This window comes from Hemicordylus capensis, chromosome 2, assembly GCF_027244095.1.
Source record: "Hemicordylus capensis ecotype Gifberg chromosome 2, rHemCap1.1.pri, whole genome shotgun sequence".
Taxonomy (NCBI): Eukaryota; Metazoa; Chordata; class Lepidosauria; order Squamata; family Cordylidae; genus Hemicordylus; species Hemicordylus capensis.
In genome coordinates, this window is record NC_069658.1 from 350,567,023 (window position 1) to 350,594,520 (window position 27,498).

The following is a 27,498-nucleotide window of genomic DNA, read 5'->3' on the forward strand; positions in this document are numbered from 1 at the left end:
CCTCCGCTCTCCCCTTGGAAAGAGGGCATAGCTCAGTGGCAGAACACCTGCTTTGCATGCAAAAAGTCCCAGGTTCAATGTCTGGAACCTGCAGTTCAACAAGATGTCAGGTAGCAAGATAGAAAAAGTCTGAAAAAATGTTGCCAGTCGGCCATGGTAGTAGCATTAAGAGTGTTTTAACACATGACCTCAACACAACTGAGAAATTCTCTCACAGTGTTGTGTGCATGCTGTTTTAACAAAGCAAAATAATACCCAAGAGGAAGAAATGTATCAGATGCAATGCTGCATACCAACCCACTGAGCCTACATCAGTATCCCCATACTGTAATAAAGTTGGGTGGATGCCCATTCGTGTGGAGCTCATAGGACAGATGGGCATCAAAATCAGATTGCACTGCACTGCATTGGTAGTGAAGAAATGGCCTAATAATTACTAAGCAGATTGATTATTGCTAGGATTTTTGTCCATTTAGAACAGTACCATTGGCAACTTCAAAGCACTGTGCTAATTTCCACTGATTCAGGTGATCAAGGTACTGAGAATGAAACAACATCAATAACGGAATGGCACTCAGAGATGCCACACTTGTTCTATAGCAACACATAGTTGGGTTGGTGCTTACAGCAACTTGTAATCATGGGGGTATTCCGAACTCAAACAGGACAATTCCATCCTTGCTACACTTCCTGACAGTGCAGTCTCCTATCTGGCAACCTGTAGTTCAGATTGCCCAGGTGGATGTGCAGCATCGAGGAGTCACTGCACTACATTATAAGCATTTATTTGCCTGAACAGCAGCTTACAGATTTAAAGCCAAACCTTGATTATGAGCATAAACAATTGCAAAACAAACTATCAACCTTTTATGTCAAAATATTCAAGTCAAACGTCTTTTTTAAAAAGGCACCATATGAGGTTTTTATTACACACTCTGCCTTAGCAGAACGGCACATATGGTTTTATGCCCATCTTTACTTTGCATCACTCTGAACTACAACTACTATCTATATAAATGAAATCAATGATTAAACAACTTTCTATGAGCCATGTATTTCAAATTCAGCTTTCCCCTTTATAGTATACGGTTTAGAGATGAGCCCAAAACATTCCGGCGCCTCTTTGGAGAGGCGACACACCGCTTCAGCTCCCTGGCTCCGAAACGGTTTGGCACAGGGTTCTCCTACCTGCCCATCCTCCAAGCCCCCGCCAACCCACCATGGTGCTATTGTTACGAAATGACTTCTGTGCAAATGGCAGCTTGTGCCACTTGCTCCTCTAAAATGCCACGCCATGGCGATGGGATGCATGCGCAGCATCAGCACATACTTTATGTGCTGGCACCGCGCAAGGGATGCCAAGGACGCGTCCCATCGCTGCAGCGCAGCATTTTAGAGAAGCAAATGGCACAAGCTACCACTTGCACAGAAGTCTTTCCGTAACAGCACCACAGTGGGCTGGTGGGGGCTTGGAGGACAGGCAGGTAAGACCTGCCTGCCTCCTCTTAAGGGAACCCCATGCTGCCCTTGGATGTGCACCAAAGCAATTCAGTGCACATCCCTAGCCAGGTTGCAACCCAGAGAACATGCATAGGGCTTTAAACCCCTCAATGCAAGGGGGGAAAGCAGCCACAGCTTTCCTGCTGGTCCTTCACCCTGTTGTTCACCTCCCCACTGCCCATAGCTGCTGCACCACACATGCTCACCACAACAGGCAGGGGGGGGAACCAAGTAACACTAGACCAGGGAAGTACAGCTGGACGCCATGGCTGCCTCTTTTCCCACTGCATCGGACAATCTGGAGCCACATACACATTCTCCAGGTCATGACCTGGCAATTCTAGGAACAAGAGCCTGATCTTTTCCTGCTCAAAGCTTCTGTGCATTTTAAAGGGGGGAATCCATGTTTTAAACACCCCTAAGTTCTTTAGAACTGAAGCAGTCCAAGTACATTTTGCACTTGGTTATCCATAGCCAAGGATAAAATATATGAGAAGCCACCATGAGAAACCTTTAGCTAATGGAAGGGTGCTATCTAAGATACCACTGCCTAGATACAAATTATTCCACTTTTTCTAAGATTGAAGGAAGAAAGAACAACAAAACTGTGGAAAATAGTTTTGTTTGTGGTTTAATCACAAGAGCTATTAGGAGAAAATTGCACTTGATGACAAGACCACAGGATGCTATTATCCGTTGGAGAAGATGACAATCCGCAATGGAATTCCCATAAATACGAAATCATAAAATCTTAAGCACTGCTTTCAGTTCCAGCACATGTGCAATGTTTTACCATACCGCTATGAAGGATAATAACAGTGAAGTAACATAAACATTTTTACTGACAACACTGTGGTAAAGAATTGCCCTGTCAAAACATGATTAAAATTACTTCTTGACAATATGGCTATATCAATACTTTTCTCCAGTAATTCAGGGGGAACAGATGTTATTAAACCAGCTTTGCACTTCAGGGCCATTAGATTTCGAGGAGAGAGAAAGACTGCAGATGGAGTGAGGACAGTTTATGATGCTGAAATTCCAAGCTAGCATCTTCTTTTTGGTTTTGCTGACCAGGTCAGTCAGGTCTTGCTGCTAGGACTGAAGAAGGGATAGAAAAAAGTTCTACTGAGGCCATAAGGTTTGTGTCCTCAAAAGTTCTCTCATACTGAATAACATTCTAAACAAGAAAAAAAATCTAGTTAGCAAAAGTCAGATCTACTAAAATTCTACTGAACTAAATTCAACTTGCTCCAAGAACTTTACTACAGTGGTCCCTCGACTTACGAACTACTCGACATAAGTATTTTTCGAGTTACAAACAGCAGTTTTAGATCCGGTTTTTTCGACTTACAAATTTTTAGATGGGGTTTCCTCGACTTACGAATTTTACATGCGGTTTCCTTGACTTGCCTGCCTGTTTACTGCCTGTTTATTCTTGAAAAGAAATGTTCCTGTGCAGTTTGCAAGCCTTACTGGGGGTCTGGGTCTTTTTTCTAGGCTCCGGAACACATTAATCCGTTCCCAATGCATTCCTATGGGAAACCGCTTTTCGACTTACGAACTTTTCGACTTACAAATGTGCATTCGGAACGGATTGATTTCGCAAGTAGAGGGACCACTGTACTTGGTCTTATGCCCAGCTATGGCACAGGTTGACCACAATTCAGAGTCCTGTGCGTTACTTCAATGTAACAGGAATTTTAAGCAAAGGGGTTTGTTTGGCATCTGATCAGTCAAAATTATTTGGTCAATTGTTAGGTCAAGAAAAGGTAAAGTGTACCATCAAGTCGATTTCGACTGCTGGCACCCACAGAGCCCTGTAGTTTTCACAGAGCCAGCGTGGTGTAGTGGTTAGAGTGCTGGACTAAGACCAGGGAGACCTGAGTTCAAATCCCCATTCAGCCATGATACTAGCTGTGTGACTCTGGCTGGGCCAGTCACTTCTCTCTCAGCCTGACCTACTTCACAGGGCTGTTGAGGAGAAACTCAAGTATGTAGTACACCGCTCTGGGCTCCTTGGAAGAAGAGTGGGAGATAAATGTAAAAACAAAAATAAATAAATAAATAAATAAATAAAAATTTATCATTGCCTCCTCCAGCGCAGTATGAGATGATGTCTTTCAGCATCTTTCTATATCACTGATGCCCACTATAGGTGTTTCCCTATAGTATGGGAAACATACCAGCAGGGATTCAAACTTCTGCTTGTTAGTCAAGCATTTCCCCGCTAGTGGTCAAATATTTTAAAGTATTTACTCTATTAGCATTTTGACTTTCCCCAACTCTCCATAATTTAATATCTCACTCACAGTTCAACAGCTAGTGTTTTTCTAGACTCCACTCCAACCCCCTCACAGGAGCTTTAGGCAGCAGACAGCCAGATCACATAAAGCAGGTACCCCCTGGTTCCTGCAGAAAGCAAGACGGTGGTCTTAGACAATGATCCTTGCCACTGATGACAGTTTGCGTTCCTGTCTGGAGAGGTCTATGGCACATGCAGGAGACCAAGAGGGGAAAAGTGTCCATCCTGCTTTGTTTGCCACTGACTGCTACAGGACAGGCAGATCTTATTCTTGCCCTTTAAAATGGCACCATAGTTTAAGAAAGATTGCCTGCCACCTGCACAGTAGTTTCATGCAATGTGTGATGGATGAGGGGGACCACTGCAGCACTAAACCATCCTTTAAGCACAGTTACTACCACAAGCCTCAGACTCATACGCTTCCCTTTATGGGTGAGGGGAGGATATTTGCACAATCAACCTGCTTATTCACAAACTGCAATTAGAACAAATCAGGATTTGCCAGTTTTTGCTGCAACAAGTAACACCAGTTTATTTTAAACCAGGAACGTAAGCATAAAATTTCCTCCCTTCACACATGAGGTGGAGGAAGCATGCAAATCCAAGGCCAGTAATACTAAACCCAGGTTTAACCAGGGTTTATCATTACATCTAAACCCAGCCAATATTTGACCATGGACAAATAATAGGTGGCAAGCTGACAACATTTGACTTGCCAGTTGAAGTGCATGTCAAACTGTGCATGCATCCTTTTGCATGCAAGAAGTTACTTCCCTCGTGGAGCTGAAAAGGGAAGCCCTTGCAGGCAGAAGCTCTTCACTGTACATGCAGTCCAAAGTCCTTCTGCCAGCATGAGATCACCAGGCTGGGGAGTAAATAAGTGACCGGGTGGAGATCTCCAAACTTTTCTATGACGCTATACTTCAATTTTTCTCATTTGTAAAATGTTGATGATGAATCCTGCGATATATACACTGTTATGTATTGTACATAAAGGTAAAGATGAATTCTAGAAGAGTAGCCATGTTAGTCTGTTGCAGCAAGAACAACCAAGTATTGTGGTGTTTTAAAGCCCAACAGGGGGTACTTGAAGGACTCCCGGGGGGACTTAAGAGCCCTCCTGCCTCTCCATGCTGCAGCCATGTTATTTGTTCCCCATCTGAGGATCACCAGCTTGACCCAAACACATCTTCAGCAATGTGTCCACTGCGGAAGGGGAAGAAAGAGGGTGAAGACTCTCCTCCTCTGCTCCCGATTGGCTGGGTACATGATGGAAGCTCAGCCTACCACTCCCCTCAGCCTGACAGGCTTCAGAAAATTAACACTGTGTACTCCCATTGGAATTAATCCCACATTTCAATAAGACTCCTTACAAATAACTTAGTATGCATGTGAGCCAATGACATGTGTTTATATGTGTACAGTGAGGGAAATAAGTATTTGATCCCCTGCTGATTTTGTCCGTTTGCCCTCTGACACAGAAATGACCAGGCTATAATTGGAATGGTAGGTTTATTGTAGCTGTGAGAGACAGAATAACAACAAACAAACCCTCAAAAACCCAGTGCCCAAAAGTCAGAGATGGATTTGCATTGTAGTGAGGGAAATAAGTATTCGATCCCCTATCAACCAGCAAGATTTCAGGCTCCCAGGTGTCTTTTCACTATATGCAGGTAACGAGCTGAGATGAGGAAAACCCTCTGTAAGGGAATGCTCCTAATCCCAGCTTGTTACAGTACCTGTAGAAAAGACACCTGTCCATAGAAGCAAGCAATCACTCAGCTTCCAAACTCACCACCATGCCCAAGACCAAAGAGCTGTCAAAGGATGTCAGGGACAAGGTAGTAGACCTGCACAAGGCTGGACTGGGCTACAAGACTATCGCCAAGCAGCTTGGTGAGAAGGTGACTACAGTTGGCACGATAACTCGCAAATGGAAGAAACGCAAAATAACTGTCAATCTCCCTCGGTCTGGGGCTCCATGCAAGATCTCACCTCGTGGAGTTGCAATGATCATGAGAACGGTGACAAAGCAGCCCAGAACTACACGGGGGGAACTTGTCAATGATCTCAGGGCAGCTGGAACCATAGTCACCAAGAAAACAATTGGTAACACACTACGCCGTGAAGAAACAAGGTTGTTTTTTGTACTATGTTGTTTTAATCATTTAGTTTGTTTTCATAGATTAAGGTTTTAGAATTTTTTAATGTTGTTAATGTGTTTTAATTGCTGTAACCCGCTCTGAGACCATGTGGTATAGAGCGGGATATAAATGTAAATAAATAAAAGATAAAATCCTTTATGGGGTACCTGAGCTGAAGGTTTGTGGCAGAAGGGATACACTTGCTTAACACACACACACACACACACAAAGATTGGGAGCTTCCCCCACACTATGCTAACAGCCACCTAATGGCACAGAGGAGAATGACTTGCAAAGGGAGCAAGAGGTTGCTGGATCAAATCCCCACTGGTATGTTTCCCAGACTATGGGAAACACCTATATTGGGCAGCAGTGATATAGGAAGATGCTGAAAGGCATCATCTCATACTGCATGGGAGAAGGCAATGGTAAACCGCTCTTGTATTCTATCAAATAAAACCACATGGCTCTGTGGTCCCCAGGAGCCGACACCAACTCGACAGCACACTTTACCTTTACTAGGCTAACACATTTATATTGTGGCAAGAGCTTCATCAGATGCACCAGTTAAGGATGCTAAGGTTAAATAAAGCATTGACCAATGTCCTTACAACTGTCACAATGTACCTGATCTGTTTGAAAACAGAATGGCATCTGTATGTCCTTTGGTGGGAGGATGGGCACTTACCAAGTTGTGTTCTGTCGCACAACTGCACACTGCAGGGCAGAAGCAGGCCCTCCATGGCAGGGTGGTGCAGTGGCACAAGTGTTCCACAGAGAAGATTTTGGGGGAGCTCCAATATTGGCAGTAATCTCACTAAAGGTTAGAAAATCTGGCTCTTTATAGCCAGAGGATCACCAGTACATCATGTTGTTATGTTTGACGCATCTTCAGGGCTGTCCTTAAAGCAGGAGAAGCATGGCAACTATCCTGGGCCCTGCTCTTTTTAACCCCCGCCAAAATTAACTGGAAGGGGCCCCAACACTGGCTGATTTGTCCCAGGTCCTACACCCCACCAGGGCCCTCTAAGGACAGCCCAATCTTGCATAAGTTAAGAAGGATGAGGGAATTCAGCTAACAGCCCCACTCTTTAGACAGATAAGCTCTTCAAAAGAAACTAAAGGATAAATGATCTTCCAGGGGTTTTATTTAAAGAGCAGTCTAACAGCAAAGTATATTATGGTCTCCTTACTTCACTTGGAAGAAGAATGGCTGAGTCAATCCCGCCAGGTTTTGAATGTTGTATGTATGTGGTTCCAAAAGACTCTAAGTAACTAACCACAACCTGGTGATTAGATTACAATGTTATCCCTTGCAGCAGGGAAAATGGCATTCCCTGAATTCTTTACTCTGCCTTACATGTTAGCGATGTCATTGTCTCAAGCAGAGAAATTGCAGACCTATGATGATCTGTTTCCTCAGAGATGTTTCTTTGAAGACTTTCACTTAAAGGCCTAAAAATGTCCTTGCTGGGTCATACCAAGGGCATCTAGTCCAACATCCAGCTGTCAGCAGCAGCCCGTCAGACAGCTCTGGAAACTTATACGTAGGGTATGAGAGCAATGGCCATATCTTTGTCCCCAAGCACCTGCTACAGATATACTACCTCTAAACATGGAAGTTCCACATAACTACCATTGATAACAGATCCACTTACGGATCTATGCCTGCCCCCACCCTGCCACCCCAAAAGTGCTAAAACTATAACTGCAAAAACATATATGCAAAGGTATCCAGAAGCCAAATCCAGAAGAAGTACATCTCAAGCTCCACAGCCTTTCATGTGGCAGAAACTTATTTTGCATGGCATATTACATGGATCTGGCAGCATTATGCATAAAATTCTAGCGGACTAGCAAACTTCTGCATTGCTCCCCACAGCTCAATTAGCTGGCCTATCCTGTGCAGAAATAAGCATTACAATTCACAAAGCTACTGCCTCAAAATTCCTTTTTAAAATTCATATATATATATATATATATATACACACACACACACACATACACACACACACACACACTCACTTTAGGTTGACAACGCTAACTGCAGGAGGCAACTTCTAAGACTTCCCCCTGTGGCAGGTCACTAAGAAGTGAATAAAATGAGATGCTAATAAGATCTAATGTACTTTTGACTGGAAAGCCTCTCCCAAAGCAGCACTCTTTAACATGAAAGGGGGAATTATACAGCAACCCTAATGTGCAAATTCCTAAACCACTCCAACATGGGACTGGACTCTATATCTTTAATATCATTAATTTATTTAAATACCTTCTCAGAAGAGCAAACTGCAGGAAAGGAAAAATTATTTGGTCATCAAATAACCTGGCATTGGAATGCCTTCCCTAACAAGGTATCTTCTTCTTGGGCTCATATTTTCCCATCTCCAGTAACTTCTTACTCTATGGTGGTCAAAGAAAAAGCACACACTGAATTCTGTGTTCTCTTAAGTTGCAGTGGCTGAAAGAAGCCATTTTCCTGTTTGTTCTTCCTACATACCTGAATTTAAAAAAGAAAATAGCACCCCCGGTGGCATGTTAGGAATCTTCTTTCTGAATGAGTAACTCTCTTCTTAGCAATCAATTTTCAGACATTACCATTCTCTTTGCCAGCTAAAAGCATATGGACAGTTCACTGCCTTTTAAGCTTTTATGCTGACTGTTTAGCTGTATTTTCTTTCTGTTTGGTAGAAACATGCAAAACGTTTTGAGCTCAAAACAAAACACCCTTCAAATAAAGGGCCTGTTTCAAGCTCAAAACAAATAAATCCCATTTCAACTCAAAACATTGAGTGTTTCAAGCACCATTTTGGAGGGCTGCTTTTCCAGGGCTAATTGGTTTTCTGTCACTGGCTTCCGATTGGCTTGTGATCTCCTTCCTTCTTGGTTGCCTTATCATATAAATCAAGTGTTGTCATTGGCAACTATGCCCCCATTGGCCCAGTGGAGAGAGAAAGAGACAAAGAGTGCCTGCTTAGGGAAGGACCCTAAGTATCTATTGACATGGTGTGGCTGCACCTGCGACAGCATCATGCAGGGAGCCCTGCACCTGCAGGCAGCAATAGGCCAGGTGTGCCCTCAACTATGAAAACCAATACAATGAAGATTTACAAATATGATGAATATTTATATACTGCTTATCAACAAAGTTCCCAAAGTGGTTTACATAGATATAAATAGAGAAATAAAATGGCTCCCTGTCCTCAAAGGGGTCACAATCTTCTTCTTTTTTTTTTTAGCCACATAAAACAGATACCAGCAACAGCCACTGGAGGCATGCTGTGCTGGAGATAGACAGGGCCAGCTGCTCTCCCCCCGCTAAATATGAGAGAATCACCACTTGAAAAAAGTGCCTCGTTTGTTCAGTTAGCAGGGGGCTAGTGGCAGAAAGGCTACTGCTGCTGCTCCCAAGCAGAGGAAGTTGAGTGTGTGTTTGGATGTAGTCAGTTGGTAAGTAGTCTGGTCACCTAGAGTCTCACCTCATAACCTAGGGCCATTGCCAAGATGATCACTTTGGACAACCAGCCATTCCAGGTGGTGGAGAATGCTGGCTTCCACCAGCTGCTCCTACTGCTTGCCCTGACTATAAATTACCCCATTGCACCACCTACAGCAGGCGGATGGTGCGCTCCATGTACTGGGCGAGTCAGGAGGCCGCATTGGGCTGCTGAGCACAGCTGCACCTGACAGCAACATGCGCTTCACTAAAGATCTATGGACCAGCCACAGTGGGCTGCACACTACTTTCCTGTCCCTCATGGTGCACTAGTGAGGGCAGATGAGCGAGGGGACATCTGCTACTGGTGTGGTCAGCCCCTCCCATGCAGCAAAGCACAGTTGGGCTCTGCTGCATGTGGAGGTGCTGGACACTGACTAAACAGCAGATGACCTGTCGGTGGCCATGGATCGATCACCAGTGGGAGGGATGGCTGTCCAAGCATCCAAACTTTCACCAAGGCTTCATGGCCACCAACAATGCCCTTAACATAGTTAATGTAGCCAAGAGACTTCAGCTTGTGTCCATCTGTTGTAAGGCACACACTCTGAACCTGGTCATGCAGGATAAACTTGGCTTTTCTGGGGCTAAGACCAGGAGAGACATCCCCACAGGAGGCACTGAGTGCTAGTCTGCTGCTACCATGGCTGATCTTGTGGACAGGCAGAGGAAGATAGAGACTTACTTCCACCAGAACAAAAAGGGCAGGTTAATGCTCAAGGAGAGGCAGCTTGAGCTCGGCCTACCAGAACACCTGATCCCTCAGGATGTTCAGACCAATGGAACTCCAGCTGTCTCTTGCTCCAGTGCCTGCAGGAGCAAGAGCCAGCCATCCACAGCAAGGCAAGGAGGCGTGGTTCGGAAGTGTGCGACCGATCCACCCAGGACTAGGCACTCATTTCCAAGGTTGTCTTGGCACTCGAGCAATTCTTTGTTGCCACAAAAAGCTTATGTGCCAGGCTTTGCCTGCCACTCTTCTTCTCGAGATTATGGGTGAGCTCCAGTCCACACTGAAAACTGAAGAAGCAACCGCCTTGGCAGATCAGCTGAGGGCTGGAGCAGTGGATCGGCTCAGGACACCCTGGGGTGCACTGGCAGCACATGTTTTGTCCTGCCTATGTGACCCAAGGATGCTCATGGGAAACAATGGGGTGATTTGAGTTCCCCATTATTCCTTATGGCCAGAACACTCAAAACCTTTTGAATATGTTTCATCAAAACAGCCAGCTTGGCCGCTGTTTTGAGAAAAGGTTTCAAGCACTTTGCATTTTGTTCCGAGCTCAAAACAAAACACAAAATCCATTTAGTGCCCCTACTGTTTAGCTGTACTTATGTTCTCCTTCGGCAGCACTTTACTCATCAAAATGCTCTACTAAAAGCATAAACACTTCAGCTGCCTTCCTCTTCTGAGATTTAGGGTGGGTTCACATGATCCACCACAAGTCAAGAAATCAGAGAAATTTCAGGGAATTGTCGGGAACCAGCAGCACATGCTCCCGCTTGGTATGACATCTGAACCTCATCCCCCAAGTCCAGTTCCAGAATCTTCCACCAACATTATCCCGACTTCCATAGACAAGATTTGGAAGTTGGGCGGAGGACTTCAGAACTGGACCTAGACAAGCTCAGACATCATGTGTCCGCCGGGATCATGTGCTGCTGATTCCTGACCTATCTCCAACATTTTTTTCCAAATTCCTTACTTGGGGTGGATTGTGTAAACCCACCCTCAGATTCCTTTTGGTTCTGTCATCAAAAATTAGGAACATGGGAAGTTGCATTATACCAAGGCAGACTCTTGGTCCTTCTAGCTCAGTACTGTCTACACTAACTGGCAGTGGCTCTCCAAGGTTTCAAGCAGGTAGATTTCAGCCCTACCTGGAGAGGCCAGGAACTGAACCTGAGACCTTCTGCATGCAAGGCAGATGCTCTAGCTATGCCCCTATTCCCTCTCTACTTTGGAAATCAAGCTATATAAGCCTTAAGCCTGGTTTTTACTGAGGTGGTGGTAAACCTGTGTCCAGGGAATACCACTTTGGACTGGGGGGGGGGGGCTCATATGAATCTCCAGACAAAGAAACAAATCCCTGCAAATAGAAAATAACATATCACACAGAAGAAAGGCTACCAGTCTTCTCTCTGACAATATGTTTTCTAAGTGGCTGGAGTTTCTTTCTTTCTTTTGCATGGAAGAGCATTCAATCCTGCAAGTCCTCACCTGTTGTCTGAAGTGGTATAGCCCAGACCCACATTTACCACCTCAATAAAAACTAGGCCTTATTCATAGTTTAGATAAGATGGCTCATTAATCTGAAAGGAATTAGATGTGCCAGTGGCGGCCAGTAGGAGCAGGGTTTGGAGGGAGGGGGGAGAATGAGCTGGAGGTGCGGCTCATTCCCACTCTTCTCACTCTGTCCCAGCTGCCCCTCTCTCTTGCCTCACCCCGCCAGGTGCTTGGGCTGGTCCTTTGCCACGTTTCCCAACCCAGCTCCCTTGGTCGTTCGCCACTCTCCAGAGTTGTCCAGACAGGAGGGGAGCTCCCCTCTCCCATCCATCCCTGCACCTATAGATCTGCAAACGGTGGACCAGGAACCGGGAGTCCCAAATGGGCAGAAAGCTTTGTGCCCATCCCTCCACCAACACCGTGCATGCGCCAGGGAGAGGGGAAAGGGGATGTCTAGTTGCACTCTGAGTGCTTGCTGGTCTGCACAGGGGAGGACTGTGGAGAAGTTTCGGGGGAGGCTGTTCTATTTTTTAAAAAAGAAAGGGTGGGGAAGTGGGGCCCAGTCACTTCCCCTGGGGGTGGTTTACAACCTCTTTTTACTCATGAGCATGGCCTTGGTCATTCATCAAAATATGATGATGGATGTGATGACTAAATGGCCACGTGGACTACACCTGCTCACAAGAGTGTCAGTCCCTAGTGCTCTCTAAGGTGAGCTGTGTTGAGATCCATTGGGCAAGGGTGTACTAGACATTGCTTTCCTGCTACCAGGGACGGTGTCTGAGGTGCCAGGGAAACCAGCTTCCTGCCTGGCCAGCAGTACCTGTGCACAGGTACACAACAGCAGCCATCCACCCAGCTGCCCCGGGGTCAGAGGAGCAAAGGAAAGTGGCCTCCCCCACTATCCCCCACACCCACTCATCTGCATAAGGTGCACAGATGGACCAGACCCGGGAACTTTAAAACCTGTGCAAATGTGCTGTCCCATTGGCCCACCCCACGACCTTGCATGCGGTAAGCTATGGAACATGGGGTGTGGAGATGTCCTCTGGGGTGCATGCAATGCTGAAGAGGGATTAGGGAAGTTTTATTTTTCTTCATCTATTTTTCAACAAGGATAGTGGGGGGCGGGGGGCCTTGGATTCCCTGGTGTTAAGTGGCCAGATCAGCTCATGAACTTGAGGTCCACAGGTGAGAACCTAATAGGCTCAGGCATATCCCCAATAGACTGGCCCTCTCATGAGATTATTTGCCCACTGAACAGCAAGCTGAAGCACTGGCTTAGTGATGGGTCTGGCTGGAGTGCTCTGCCAAGGTCTCCCCTTGCGACATCTTCCCTGGGCATGGTGGGACAGACCCCCAGAATCCTTTGCCCTACTCCATCTGCATAGCCCATTCTGGCGAATATGGGCTCTCCCTTCCCATCCCACAAAGAAAGTGGGATTCCACCCCACCCCTTATCACCCCCAGGGATTGTTGTCTGAATGGTGCTTTTGGGTGCGGGGCCACTGGGGGGCGAGGCAGCAGCAGTGCCATGGCTCGCAGAAGCGACACTGGCATTGTGAGGCACTTAAAGGACTTTTGCTGCGCTTCCCCTACTGAGGATGGGCGGGGCACTCCGAAAATGCACAATCTCTCTTGGAATGCCCCACTAGAGATCGTAGCCAACTGCGGCCAAACAGCCGACCTGGTGACACTTCTACCCACAGTCTGGCCGCAGAGCTGGCTGGGATGAGGCTGGGAGGCCAAGCAGCAAGGAGGGGCTCTCCTCTCCCTCTACTCCAGTTAGGCTAACAGTGGCTATTTGTGCATCTGCAGCGCGAATGAAGTTTGTAATTTTAACTCCGGTTAGTGTTAACTGCTGTTAATGTGTATGTCTGAAGCTGGCCAATGTGGTACACCTCTGAAGACATCACAATGATCCTGGACTGCAGTGCAAATGGTCTGAAATTACCAAGGGTTGGGTATAATGAAATAGTGCACAGGTGCTTAGCAAAATCAGTCCCATGGATGCACTTCTGCTTTGCTGCTTTCACTCTTTGAAGCAATCAAAAAGCAAGGGTGATGACTACTGTGTCAGCAAAGTATTTTGATGAATACAACAAGCTGACCCAGCCAGCTTTTGGTTTTTATACCAGTCTTAGTTTAACTTGTATCTCTACATTTTTAAATTTTCTGATGCCAGAAAATAATCATGTACTGTATCTAATGTTTTAGTTTTACTTTAATTGGTCCAAGGGAACCCAAGGGACCATTTCCTTCAGTGGGCTAATGAGAGAGGACTGGCAAGTTGGGGAAGGGAAACAAAGGGGCATGCCCTTCCAGAAAGCATTTTAGTGGCTCTTCTTAGCATAAAGATATATGTACTGAGTCTAAGACTGTGGAGCAGCAGAAGATAAATAAGCCAAGACCCAATGAAATATAGATTCAGTAATCCAAAAACCTTTAGTTTAAAATGAGAGTTAAGCTGCTTTACATTTTCACTTGTGTCCTAAAAAGAATGGAGATTGCAAGTTAAGGTGCCCATCCTTAACAAACATGTCCAAAACTACAGATTATCTTCCTAGAGGTTTCCCACAAACCTCACAGTTCTCCTGCTTGATATAATTTCCTTCAGGATGGTGTTATCAGCAAAATAGTGAAAAGGTTGTACACAAATGACATAGTCATTCACAGCCACACACAAGCTCAGGCACACCACTCACCCATTCCAAAGCCAGTATTCCCTGCTGGCTGTCCCGCCCCCAGGGCATGTGTGGAGTCTGCACATGTGTGGAGGCCATCTGAGCCCTGGGTGCAGAGGCCAGGGCAGCCAACAGGGAATGCCAGCTGCGGATGGGAGTGCAGCAACAGGCAGTAGGGTTGGGGCAGCAAGTCAATGGAGCGGCAGGTGGGAGCCACAGGAGGGAGTGCAGAAGTGGGCAGCAGAGTCCGGGCAGGGTTGGGGCAGGAAGTCAGCTGCCATGTTTTTTGTAGGCAGCATTTTGGGCACTGTAACATCAGACTTGCTACTGCATAGACTCTGCGCTAGAAATACATTCTTCTGCCTCTAAAAACCCAACTTTGAGGATCAATTGTAAAATAACAATCAATTGGGTCTCAGGGGATATACAAAATTATTTTCTGGCATGTAGTCTAAAGGCTGAAACTATGCAAATGAACTACAAAATCATTTAGCACTTCCTCAGTCTGAAAAAATGTCACCAACCCTTGTTCATAAGAGAAAAACACTAAACTGCTCTATCTAAGCCATTTTCCAATGGATCTTCACCAAATTTGCAGGGAAAGTATCTCTTGTCACCTAGTGAATGTATGCTGATGAACAGATAGATTGAACAAATAGTTTTGATTTTATAAGCAACAGAATGTTCAGGGCTTATAAATAGTGTTCCCTGTATCAGAGATTCCCAGATGTTTCCAGGAGTTGACTTCAACTCCTACAATCCCCAGCCAAAGGCCTTTGCAGCTGGGAATGCTGGGAGTTGTAGTCAACAACATCTGGGAATCCCTATTACAGGGAACACTGCTTTTAATGGTGGAACATTAAAAACACTCTCCAGCTTAACTATACTGGCACAATCGTGCCAGTATAATAAAGTTACCTTTAACATCTATATGGTTCAATAAATATCTTACGTAATGCCTGGAACTAACTGTGCGCCTGTTACATTTGGGGTGGGGGATCATCCACATTTGTTCTGCTTAAGACCCTTAATTATACTAAACGTTTATTCTCAATCACTTCCACAAATCTAAATACCTTGATTGCTTTCCATTCTACGTTTTCCTATGAATTTTCCCACTTAATCTATTTACTCCAGCATACAGTCAGTTCCAAGTTGAGCAGCAGGCCCTCTGCTGGAGGTTACAAAGAATGAGAAGGAAAACAAGTGGGCCTAGCAAAACTATGCAACTACCCCCACCCCCAGCCACACACATCCAAAATAAGAAACTAGCTCTCATGGCTCCATAGAAGTGTAACGTGCAGCAAGTGCCCAAATGATTTAGAAGAGAGGGCGGATAAAAATATTACTCTACATTCAATGATTTCTAATTTCTCTCTGAAAGCGACTTTGCACATTATATAATGTAGGAAAGCAGGGGGGAGGGAGGAGTCAGGACTCGGCCTTCCTGTTCTCCTTGGGCCTTTCCCCCCTACATCCAAACAGGAACCCTCACATCTGCCCCAACAAACAAGATGCTCATGCTGCATGTTGGTGGTTGCATTTCTTACCATTGACCACATACTGGAAGCTTAAACACCTTAACACAGAAGTTTCCTACTGCGTAGCTGTAAATCAAAGGTGAACATCCTAGCTATATGTTGTACAAGCCTTTACCCTTTAAATCCTGAGAATTCCAGTTTTCACTGTTTGTTTTTTAAGTTAGTTTTTAGTCCTATCAAGAAATATATTCGAAAATATATTGGAAAAATGTCAAAGAACCAAAAACATGGAATCAACTAAAAGCTTCAATTGTTTTTCAAGTCATGGATTATGTAAGCTAGAACCCACACAGAACCCACACAGAGCATCTGTGCATTAGGACTGTGTTGCTCTCCTTGCCCCCTGCCTCAGCTCCCACTTTATTGCTCAGTGTCCGCCAGCCACCCTCAGTCGCCCCCTCACCGCCACTCGCTCGCTCACTCACCCATTCCCCACGGATCGCTTGATCGCTCCAAGACTAACTCTTTATTTCAGTCTTTGACCAGCATAACAACAACAACAAAAAACAGTTAAGACAATCTACTCCTACAAGGTAATAGGGGATCTCTATAAAATTACCTAAAACATAATATAGTGAGTAGAAGAAGCTAAAAGTTAAGACTATGAACATAAATCTACATGTAAAAATTAATCAACACTGGTACTACACGTCTCAACACTGATACGACGTCTTAAGGTGGCAAGACAGCAAAAGTATGTGCCTAATACAGAACGGTGTTAAATCTCATACCATATTGTATCCCATACTATGTATGGCAACAGCATATCTGACAAGTGGACACAATGTACATACACAGGCACTAAAATGGTTAGGTCTTATTAAACTCTAAACAAATTTTGCTAGCTATAAGGCAGAACTTGGCCACATTATAGGATCTAAAGTCATTTGGATCCCTGCCACTCACTCACTCCCTGATTGCTCTCACTCGCCCCCTCCCCACTGCTCGCTTGCCCCCTCCCCACTGCTCACTTGCTTACTCGCCCCCTCCCCACCACTTGCTTGCTCACTCCCTGCTCGCTCTCACTCACCCACCACTGCTCACTCACTTGCCCCCTCCCTGCCGCTCACTCACTCACCCCCTCCCCATTCCTCTTCCCTATCTGCATATGGAATCCCCACTGCCCAATCACCACAGTGCTTCTGTTCTGTTTCCTCCGATTGGTAAAGCATTGTATGGGCGGGGCTTGCCACAAAGGACCTTAATGTATTTTAGATAGATGGATGGATGGATAGATAGTCTTCAGTGGCAAACTTGGTTTTTTTCCATCCAACCTAGAAACCTCAGAATAAGATTTCAGCACAGTAAGTGTGTGTTGTTCATCAGCTGTATGTAGGCATCTCTGAGAAATGATATGCATACCATAACCACACACACCCAAAATATACTGATCAAGTGCAGCTCTTCAGGTTCTGATGCATTTCCAGTAAAGACCCTGCGTTGAACTGGTTGCCTATTCCTGGTGTAAAAGTTTCACTAAAAATCAACCAGCAATTAACTTACTATAAAATTTATCTGTGTGTCTGAATTTGTATGCCCTATACAAATATGAGCCTCTCTGCAGGGTCAGCAAATGGAAAATAATTTACATGGAAGTAAGTTCCCATAAGCTCTGTACTTGTATATATGTACTTACAGACAATCAGTTGGACTGTCTGGTAACTCAAAGAAAGAGCAGCCTGAAAAAAGTAAAAGTTGTTCACCTCTAGTAGACATTTTCCACTTGGCTTTTAAACAGGTCCTGCTTAGACACATGACTCTAGTACCTGGCTGTGTCTCTTCACAAACATAAGAGATGAGTCTACATCCTGCCCATTACTCTTGCTACATACTGAAGCTACCTCTGAGATATCAAGAAGTACAGGATGAAAATGTCATTCTTTTCATCTTTTGGCCATTTTCAGAGCTCAATGAACAACCACGTGTTATCTTTCCCACCCAATGATTCATGCAACTTGGCTCATGGCCATTTGGCTTTGGTATCCAGAGAGCAGTAAGTGGGTAAATCTAACAGAGCCACTCCATATTTTTATCTGTGCAACTTTCCCAGCAAAAAAATCTCAGCAAAGCTGATCAAAGAGAGTAGATTCAGACATCACAAAATCTATCAAGGGCAGTGAGGAGTTACTAACTTGGGGAACTTGTGTATCCATAACCTACATATACTTGTCTTTCATCTGCCTTAGCCATGTTCACTGTCCTGGTTCTTGGAGCAACTTCTAATTTCATTGAAATGTAAAACTAAACTCTTTCCTGTTCACTCTGTCTACTTTGCATTTTTCCATATCTAGGAGGGGTTTTTAAAAAACTCATATTCATGACTGTGCTACCAGCAAAGGGAGCAGAATTAACTTCACATGCCTATCTACAACTTTCAACTGAATTCATACAAGTCTGCTATCCCAAGAGATTTAAACCGGGATAGGAACTCTAGCAAGTTTCTCTATTTCACAGCATTTGTGCATTATTATTAAAATATTGATACTCTGCTTTCTAGCAAAAAAAAAGGTTCTCAAAAAGTTTTATAAGCAAGATGTATCCCTTTCTCAAAATTGTTCCCTTTCTCAAAAGGACTTATAACCTTAAAACATAAAAAGGAGCCAATACTCTCCTTTAGCCCAGCACTATCCAGGGCTAAGTAAAGACAGCTGCATTCCTCCTGCGAAATACAAGGCAGCCACCACTTTAAAAGAGGCCTCTTTGCTCACTAGTCTGTATCTGGACAAAAATCAGAAGCAGGTGCCTTGTATGTCTCTGACTGCTATCCCTAAGTCATATTTCAGCCTTCTGCTTCCACACTTCTCACCTCCTATTTTCAGGAGTACTTCAGTTTCTGTCCTACTTAAAAGAACAGTTATATGGGAAAGTTGATAAAAAGTTTGAGCTACTATCAAAAGGTTCATTCACAGAGCTAGACACATCAGCTTACTATATTTGTTATTGGTTTTCACCACACAAAAGCCAAGGCTAAACTAGTCCCCTCATGACTAGGAAGCCAGAGGTTGCCAGTTCGAATCCCCACTGGTATGTTTCCCAGACTATGGAAAACACCTATATCAGGCAGCAGCAACATAGGAAGATGCTGCTCATACTGCGCAGGAGGAGGCAATGGTAAACCTCTCCTGTATTCTACCAAAGACAACCACAGGGCTCTGTGGGACCCGTAGTGGAACCATAGTCAGGCTTTAGCTTCCAGGGAAAACAAATAAGCAAACCAAAAATTAAGGAACATCAAGCTGCCAGTAAAGTCTAGAGCCAAGCCAAAATAGGAAAGGGTCTTAATCTTCAATAATTATGTACACAAGACAATTTCAGGAGATGTAGCTTTTCTCATCAGTTAAGGATAAAACCTGCACCTGCCAAAATTATGTGGACTTATGGTATACTTTCTACACAAATGTAAAAATACATAAACTCTGTCCTCCTCTGCATCTGATCACTTGAATGCAGAGAATTTTAGCTATTCTACCATAAGTCCTCAGTAGCAATAAGCATTGGGGAAATTTGAGTAAAATCAGCATTTGTTCACAAGTTTACCTTTCTACTCTCAGCAGCTGTATCAAAAACCAAGTTGAAATTTCCTACTAAAGAGCAAACTTAACCTTTCTACAAACTATTTTTCATGCAGTCTCAAATATGTTTAAATTTCTGCAGCCAGCAAATGTTTAAAGGTCAAGTGCAGTTCTTAAGGCCAAGATTGCTTAACCCCAATGAGAAGCTGTCCTATCAGGAGCCAAAACCCTGCTTGCAAAGATCAGTCTGGTATGGTTTTGAATGTTTATAGCATTAGTGTATTGTGCATAACAGCTGAAGGAATAATCAATTAAAAACATTGAAAACAGCATGCTGCTGCACATAAAACTCACAGCACTTAGAAATCTCTACAGTTGCATATGAAATTCAGTTGCTTTTTACAGTCATCAGGTCCATTCCCATCTCCCCAAACTTAACGCATCTCTCTATGAGGGGTGCTGACAGATGGATCTGAAAAGGTAATTGACCCCAAATTAAATGTAAACTCAGTTCCCCACCAAATATACTCATTTGGTTTGTTAAAAAAAAGTTGTAAGGGAGGAGGAAAAAGGATAATAGATTAAATTATATCCCAGAGAGACAGCTGGGAGGCCCCCAACAGTTTCCCAAGCCTTTAAAGAAAGGAATAAACCTTCTGGATATCCTGCCTTCTCCTGAACAATGCATGCACATCAGCAAGGACAGAGAGCAGGATATTTGCTTGTATGCAATAACTCTGCAAAACAAGCCAGAAAAGGGAGTAAGGCAAAATTATGATTGAAACAGTCACTCAATTATTAAATATTATTAAAAATTATTAAATATTTATATACTGCTTTTCAACAGGTGTTTCCAAAGAGGTTTTACACAGAAAAATAATAAATGAATAAGGTGGCTCCCTGTCCCCAAAGGGCTCACAATCTAAAAAGAAACATAAGATAGATTCCAGCAACAGTCACTGGAGATACTTTGCTGGGGGTGGACAGGGCCAGTTACTCTCCCCCTGCTAAATAAAGAGAATCACCAAGTTTAAAAAATGCCTCTTTGCCAAGTTAGCAAGAGACCACAAACCCAGGAATAATCATAGGAGGGAAAAGTGTGAATGCCTAAGACTGAGATTAACAGCTGACTGAACAAGAAATACACAAGGATAAACTGGCTGTTTTAGGATGCCAGGAGCAGATTAACCAACAGCTAACAAGGATGCTCTAATAACATGTTTGAATTTGTACACCACCTGGAGATTTTTATATCAGGTGGTATAGAAATGCAATCAATCAATCAATGAAGAACCAAAAAGGCAAGGAAGAAGGCATCACCATGTCAAGTGACAGACAAAAAGGAAAGGCACTGAACATGAACAGACAGGGATACAGTGAGCAACCTCAACTACTAGGGCTAGAGAAGGTGGATATCTGAGCATCTATGAGGAGTAGATGAGACAGCAAAGGTCTAGAACAGGCCTGCTCAATCAGGCCCTCCTGCAGATGTTGGCCTACAACACCCATAATCCCTGACTATTGGCCACTGTGTCTGGGGATTATGAGAGTTGTAGTAAGCGGCCTATGTTGAGCAGGCCTGGTCTAGAAGCAGGAAAGAAGAAGGACCACTGGAGAACTCTCAGTGTGCCATGATGATCAAAAGAAGGTTTGAATTTTTCAGTGAGAAGACAAAGCAGGGGAGCAGGAAATAGTCCCAAATTAGGACCTGATAAGGTAACAGAACAAGGGTAGGAAGATCCCAGCGAGGCCCATGAGTATTTCAGTAGCAGCAAAGTGCAGACATGTAACTATTTTAGAGAGTAAGTATTAAAGAAGGGGCAACAGAACTGTTGGGCAGAAGTGTGAGAAGCAGCTACAAGAATGACATGTGCAAGGAAGCTGAGCCTAAGAGTTTGGAAAACAAAGAACATTAGGGAGCAGTTGGAGGAAGAAAGTACAAAGTCACCAAGTTACAAGGTAGATGGGAAGAAAACACAGCCACAGCGGAGTTATGTTTTGTTTTTTAAAGAATATGTAACAGTATTCTTATGACTGTTTATCCTGGCTTTGATTGCCTTGGGAAATATAAAAAAGGAAACATGGGTGGTGGGGGGTTGTTGGTTGTGGGTATCAGTTGGCTCCCAAGTTAATACAGCCATTTGTTTTTTAATTTATTTTTTCCACTTGCAATTCAATCTCATACTAGGCTGCAAGGAGGTGAAAGGGCACCTCCCCCTTGAAGAATGCCAGCCCTCAGGAACATCTCCTGGGAAAGGTGACTGGTCAAAAGGGAGGCGGAAGAGAAAAAGGTGTTTCAGCAGCACTTGGGGTGAGGGTGAACGGGAGGCACCTGACTGGAGAGAGGCAGCAGGAATGGGAAGAGGAGCAGGGCTTGCTCTGACCCGAGGCTCAGTCCTAGACCCGAGAGCAGCAAAGGAGAAAAGGCCTTGAGGTTTCAGCATGTGGGAAGTACCTTTTCCTCACCACCGTGTAAACCACAGTCAGTCAGCCCACACACTTCTGGGATGGTCGGGCGGGGGGGGGGGGAGGCTTCCAGGCAGAACCTACCACTTGCAGGCGGGCTTTAAGCTCCGCGGCACCATCTCCCCTTCTCCAAAAAAACACAAAAACCCCGAGCAGCAGCGAGGCGGGAAAGAAAGGCAAGGATGGCTGCACGAGAGACAGCAGGGCAGCGAGCAGAGGATGAGCCGCTTCGAGAAGGAATGCCTCGCACAGGCAGAGCGCAACGCCTGTAAGGGAATGCAGAGAAGGAGGAAGGCAAAGGGGGGACGCCTCCGGGAAGGGAGAAAGAGAAGTCTGCGGGAAGGAGGGGGTGGTGGGGAGGGCGGGAGTGATTCACTGGCAGAGATGGAGGAGAAGATGAGACGCCCCCGGAGGAGCCCGTTGGGAGCCGGGAGAGTTTGAGAAGGTAAACAACAGCCACGCCCCCTACAGTCCTTCTCCCCACCGCGCAGCTCCGTTGCAGCCGTTGCCTGTACATTTCCATTCCCAAATCTCTCCATGCCCCCAGCGGCGTTACTCTCGCCCTCCCCCCCTGCTCCTCCTCCACGCAGCCAACCACCCACCCTCGCGCTGTGGCAGCGCGGCTGCAAAAGCCATCAGCGCCCCAGAAAGCTTGTGCCATTAAAAGCCCAGCGGGGATCGCCCACCCTCGCAAAGGACGGCGCTTCTTCTCCTCTGCCTGCCTCCTGGGCGTATTGTTTGTGTCTGTTGCAGGAGCTGGCAGGGACCCCACAACCCCAGCACGTGAGAGGAGCCGATCATGTGGGTGCACCAGCTCCAAGGCAGGCAGAGGCTCCAAAACGTGCTGCGTATCAACAAAAATGAAACTCCAGTCTCTCCTAATTGCCGCGCGAGCCCTTTTGCACACATGCACGTTGCAGGGTTCGCCCTCCGCACATGCACACACACTTTTCGTCCTCCATCACCCCTTCCGGGTCCATATCATTCCCGATCCTTTTGCCCCTCGATCGTCTTTCTTTCCTCTTCCCGTGAATAAACTGTGCTTTGACCGCTCTCCCACCCAACCCCTTGCTTAGAGACCTTTTGGGGTTATCGCTGCCGCAGTCATTAATTCGGGGAAATGTTTCCAGAGGCTTCTGATCTTTTAAAAAGTTGTTGTTTACATTCCTGCCGCCTCCCTTTTAAAACATGACTGACCAACATGCGCAATATCTCTGTCTGAAAACGCTGCACACTTCCCCCACCCCACCCCCTTCATCCTTTGCAGGCAAGCACAGTCAGGGAGCACTAAAACAAATGCAAGGGGGACAGGGGCAGAAGCAAGGAAAGCTATACCCAAAAGGGGGGGAGGAGCAATTTTCCACTCTTTTACCTTGGCTGGGAAAGAGCGTCCTCCAAGAGTTGAGAATGTCCCTCGGGTTACAGAAGAGGTGTGGAGGGTGATGCTCCAGAAACGTAACCGCTCATGGAATCTCCCTTTGCAAAAATTAATCCGGTACCATTGCGGAGGGGCAGAACCATCCCCCTTGCAGGATCCGAAGATACTCTCCTTTTAGGAGTAGGTACAAAGTAACTCCATGGATGTTTTAAAAAACAAACAAACCCAAAGAATTGCTTCCAGCTGAGATGGCCGCTCTGTGCAAAATCCAGCAAGCCCTGCGTGCGTGTTTCTGTTTCTCTTTTAAATCCAGACTTCTTTTCGGGTCTTTTTGCAATTGCCCGAAATCCTGCAACTGGAGCCCTTTTTCTTCTGCTGCTGGCGAAGAGGGGACTTCTTCAAAGGAGTATATGCATTAGGATGATGCTGGCGATTTCACCCTACCTTTCGCCCGCCCCCTCAAACCCCCTTCCCTCAATTTCTTCTTTTCTTGCTTGTCGTTTCTTCCTGACGAGCAGCAGGTCCAGGTGCAGCAGCAGGAGCAGCAGACGTGGGTCCCATCCCTGATTGTGTTAGGCATGTGTTACCTCCCACCCCAACGCACTCCTCGCCCACCCAGCCCTCCCTCCCTCTTCTTCACCTCCCTCCGATGCGCTGAGTCCCCATCGCTTTTCTCTAGTGCCCTGGGCAGCTGGAAAGGGGTCGGGTTGCACACACTGACTCGCTCTCCTTCTCCCTCTCTCTCCCTCTCAACAAGCCTGATCAGGTCACTTTCACAATGATCTTCAGCCTCGCGCACATACAGCAACGGCGGCGGCAGTGCACACACAGATCACAAAGCTGCAACACTTTCTTTGCTTCCTCCCCTTCTCATACACACACTCCCCCCTCCCCCCTTCACCTCCTCAGAGCTATGCACAGGCGTACACTAGCCTGCTGCTGCAACCTTACAAAAAATAAGCTTATACTTAACAAAATCTTTTGGCGCCATATTAATGACGTACTTCAAATTTGCCATTTCTTCCTGCGTCAAAAAGACGTTTCTTGCAAATAACAGATGAGGTGCAAGGCGGAGAGAGGGTGGCAGAAGGGGATCAAAAAACCGTTCAGCGGGAAGAAGGAAGAGACCCTCGGAGCAAAAAATACATTTAAAAAACCGCGCACGAGGAGGGGGTGTTGCATTAACTAGAAGTGCACGAGGGGTGGGGGGGGGCGGGAAACCGAGATCAGAATAGGAGTGTTGCCGTATGGATCACAAAGTTACGTGGGTAGCACTGTGGGGAAGGGGACGAGAAAACGAGGGATATTTGAAATGCCTCCACTTTGGGCAAAGCGGGGGGGGATGTTAATCGTTTAAATTCAAATCGCTATCCAAATCGCTTCTGGCCGAGAGAGCTGGCGTTCAGCACTTGCTTCTTTTTGGTAGCAGGGGCGGGGGGACGACTGAAGGCAGGGACTGGACGTAATCAATATATTTTTCACATTCTGTCCGATTAGACTGGGTTGCCTCGATTCCTGCACATTTTTCTCTTTCCCTCAAAGCCTGCTTTGAAGTAACGAGAGAAAGAACTTTGCACAGTTTACACAGGAAGAAGAGGAGCCAGGTCCGCCCTCCTCCTGTAGTGCTCGACTTGACCTTGTGATGCACAAACAATACACTTCAATCCATTGCTAGAAGGGTGTTTGTTGCTGTTGCTCTTGCCTGTCTTGTTTTCTGTGGTGGCGGCGGCGGCAGCAGCCGAGAACTGCTCCAACATCCAGCTGGGCACACCCACCGCCTGCCTGCTTGAGGCAGACACCTACTTCTAGAACAGTTATTTCACGCAGGGAGGAATCCTGGGGAGTTAAGTCCTTGCCCATTCTCGTAGGGGCATCCCAGACGACGGTAACTTCTTGATACTGTATCACCTTTCCTAACGCCCCTCACAGATGGAGGCAGATCATTATGAATATTGTGCACTTCCATGACTGAAAACTTTCCAAAGGGCTGCTGTTCAAAGCTAAGGTTCTGGGTTCAAGAGCAGAGCTGCTCTACTCCTTCCTTAGGGCCTTTGCAGACGATCAAGGCTCATGCGATAAATGTGAGGGCATAACCCAAATGAGATGAAAAACCCGAACATCCTTCCTCACATGTGCTTCCCTTTGAGTGATAACTGCATTTTCCTAACATTCATATTGCAATATTTTGTGGGTGAGAAAAGAAGGGAGCCACCAACAGGACCTTGTCCACCGGCTGCCAACAAGCTCCCTCCCTACACGACTGCTAAAGAATGCCTTGATTGAGGGGAGTAAGCAACTTCATATCTAATCTTGGAATTGTCTCTATTTTGGTATCCTTCAAAACTTCAACTATTTTGGTATCCTTCAAATTGCTGCAGGAACAGAGGGAATGATCTTTTTAGGGGAAATCCACATAGCTATAACAAAAGGCCATTTGCCAAAAAGCTATTTATTAATGCACATCTCACAGTAATTACACTAAGAAAAGTAACTATTAAAACATATTCCTCAGGGAATGAGTGGAGTTTAACCAAATAAATGAGGTCCTTCGTAAGAGGCATGACTCGTCCCCTTTGCTAAGCAGAGTCTGCCCTGGTTGCATAGGAATGGGAGACTAAATATGTTAATACTGTAAGATATTCCCCTTAGGGGACGGAGCCACTCTGGGAAGAGCACCTGCGTGCTTGCATGCAGAAGGTTCCAAGGCATCTCCAGGTAGGGTGGAAAGAGACTCCTGCCTGCAACCTTGGAGAAGCCACTGCCAGTCTGTGTACTGTAGACAATACTGAAGTAGATGGACCAATGGTCTGATAGTATATGGCAGCTTCCTATGTCCCTATGTAGTTTTTAAACTTTAAACCTCCTGCACGTCAGCTGAAAAGCATGGGGAGATGTGAGGCACTCTCCCTGCTTCACAGCTGATGTGCAGGGAGGTTTTTAAAAGGGGCACAAGAGGCGAGAGAGGATGAAGCAGCCTGTATCTCTGGCACCACGTATTTAAATCCCCCCACCTGCCAGCTGAGAAGTAGGGAGAGTGGCTATTTAAATACCAATGTAGTTAGAGGGGTATAAAACCATTAATAACCAAGATGACACACACACCCTCACGATAACTAAATTGGTATACAGGGAGGTGGCCACAAATGGGTGAAACCGCTATTCAAGGGCTGTCTGTCTATGTCACATTACTTTTGTATTAATGTGCTTGCAAAAGGGAAGTAAAATAAGAGTTTGAAATTTGTAGCATTTCAACTTCAAACATTATTCATTTTCATTTTTCTTGAATAATTGCCAAATATGGTAAATTTGAATTATCGTTGAATCTGAAAAAGATTTTCTGCTTCTTTTTGGCATATCATTTTTGAATTATTAATCTGATTATTGAGTGTTAAAAATCTGTTGATAGCAATAACAAAGTATGATGATTATATTCAGAATCTAAAAAATAACCCCAGATTTCCCCCCACCCTTTTCCCCAATATATTTCGACATAAAAAGTAGTACAGTCAGCTAATTTAAGAGTCAGAATTTTTCAGGCAAGATGTGGTATCTATAGGTAATCGGGAAGTATTTTATAATTTCTACAAAAAATACCCACCCCCCATTTAAATTTTCACTAAGTTCTAAATGGTGTTCACTATGTGTTAATTGGTGTAAAAGTAGTGCATTCAGCTTATTTCAGTGGCAGGATTGTTCGTGCAAAATTTTGTATCTGTAGGTAATCAGGAAGTATGATATTCAGAATTTCTTCTAAAAATACGAAAAAAGTATTAAATTTTCACCAAGCATATTCTGCCTTTAAAAAGTAGTGCATTCAGCTAATTTTGGTGGCAGGGTTGTGTCTGCAAAATCTGGTGCTTGTCTAGGTCATCAGGAAGTATGACTTTATTTCACATAAACAAACCAACAAACAACATTTTTCCCCCAAATATATAATAGATTGTGGATGTGATGGACTCATTAATTGATGATGCATTTTAGAACCAATAAGGCTGTTGGGACTATCACACACAGATATTCAGGTAGTTTGCTTGGCAAACAATTGTTCAGCTTGCTACCAGATCTGTCTTTGATCTCATTCTCTGATCTATGAGCCCATCAAGTCACACTGGCATCATGGTGCATTTTCTGCATCTTTGAACAGAAGTGAAGTCCCATGATAGAGAAAGACAATGGCTAACTCAATCTGTTTAAAATTAGTCATATATCTGTCCACTGGAGTCTAGAAGCCCTCGTCACAAAGGGTTG

At 45.1% G+C, this 27,498-nt stretch overlaps 1 protein-coding gene across 4 annotated transcripts in view; it reads right to left on the reverse strand.

Annotated features, from left to right (window-relative positions):
- Window positions 1–23,851, reverse strand: part of JADE2 (jade family PHD finger 2) — a 246,434-nt gene extending 222,583 nt beyond the window's left edge. For 2 of the 4 annotated variants that reach the window (XM_053296802.1, XM_053296799.1), the window contains exon 1: window positions 23,245–23,851. The gene's annotated coding sequence lies outside the window, so the exon portion shown is untranslated. Of the gene's footprint in view, window positions 1–19,431; window positions 19,499–21,956; window positions 22,302–23,244 lie in introns of those variants that run through there. The other 2 variants (XM_053296800.1, XM_053296801.1) reach the window with 2 other exon arrangements.
- Window positions 23,852–27,498: the final 3,647 nt, after the last annotated feature.